Consider the following 1,352-nt stretch of genomic DNA (forward strand, 5'->3'; position numbering starts at 1 on the left):
ACTCTGCAGGAGAAAGATGTGGCAGTCTGCTTCCAAAAAGATTTACAGCCTTGGAAACTCTACGTGGTAGTTCTATTCTGTCCTATCGGGTCGCTATGAGTCGAAATCAACTCAACAGTAATAGCTTTGGTGTTTTGGGTTTTTTGTCTCATAGAGTTATTGTGAAAATTATTAAATCAGTTAATACAAGTGCTCCATAAGTGTTAGCTACTATCATTATTTATTCAACTTTATTTCTGACTACTTTCCAAAGCCAACTCTCTCAAGGTATTCTCCTCAAATTATACGCTAATTCTCACTCTGTGCTTTTGCATATACTGTTTTTTGCAGGCTGGAATACCTTCCTACCAGGCATTCATTCATTCCAAGCCAAGTACAAGGTACCTCTCCCCTTACTCCTACATCCAGTTTAGTCTCTCCCTACCTCCATGACCATCAACTGCTCGTATGCAAGTTCAAGTTGAAGCTGAAGAAAACTAAAATAAGTTCACGAGAGCCAAAGAACGACTTGTGAGTATATCACACCTGAATTTAGAGACCATCTCAAGAATAGATTTGACTCATCAAACACTAATGACCAAAGACCAGACAAGTTGTAGAATGACATCAAGGACATCATACAAGAAGAAAGCAAGAGGTTATTAAAAAGACAGGAAAGAAAGAAAAGACCAAAACAGATATCAGGAGAGACTCTGAAACTTGCTCTTGAACGTCGAGTAGCTAAAGCAAACAGAGAAATGATGAAGTAAAAGAGCTGAACGGAAGATTTCAAAGGGTGGCTCAAGAAGACAAAGTAAAATATTACAATGACATGTACAAAGACCTGGAGTTAGAAAACCAAAAGGGAAGAACACGCTCAGCATTTCTCAAGCTAAAAGAACTGAAGAAAAACTTCAAGACTCCAGTTACAATGGTGAAGAATTCTATGGACAAAATACTGAATGACATAGGAAGCAACAAAAAAAAAGGATAGGAGGAAACACGCCAGAGTCACTGTACCAAAAAGAATTGGTCAACGTTTGAACATTTCGGGGTAGCATATGATATGATGGTATTAAAGGAACAAATCCAAGCTGCACTGAAGACACTGGAGAAAAGAAAGGCTCCAGGAATTGATGGAATACCAACTGAGATGTTTCAACAAACAGATGCAGCACTGAAGTGCTCACATGTCTGTGACAAGAAATTTGGAAGACAGCTACCTGGCCAACAGACTGGAAGAGAAACATATTTATGTCTATTCCAAAGAAAGGTGGTCCAACTGAATGCAGAAATTATCGAACAATATCATTAATACCACACACAACTAAATTTTGCTGAAGAACATTCAAAAGCAGTTGCAGCAGTACTTC

General features: G+C 38.4%; 1 protein-coding gene across 1 annotated transcript in view; it reads right to left on the minus strand.

The window, feature by feature from the left end:
* The window catches only part of LOC101357705 (ankyrin repeat and sterile alpha motif domain-containing protein 1B), a gene marked incomplete at its 3' end in the record, with an annotated part of 440,450 nt that overhangs the window by 218,350 nt on the left and 220,748 nt on the right, over window positions 1–1,352 (minus strand). The gene's annotated exons all lie outside the window — the stretch shown is intronic.

This window comes from Trichechus manatus, unplaced genomic scaffold (assembly GCF_000243295.1).
Source record: "Trichechus manatus latirostris isolate Lorelei unplaced genomic scaffold, TriManLat1.0 scaffold00027, whole genome shotgun sequence".
Lineage (NCBI taxonomy): Eukaryota > Metazoa > Chordata > Mammalia > Sirenia > Trichechidae > Trichechus > Trichechus manatus.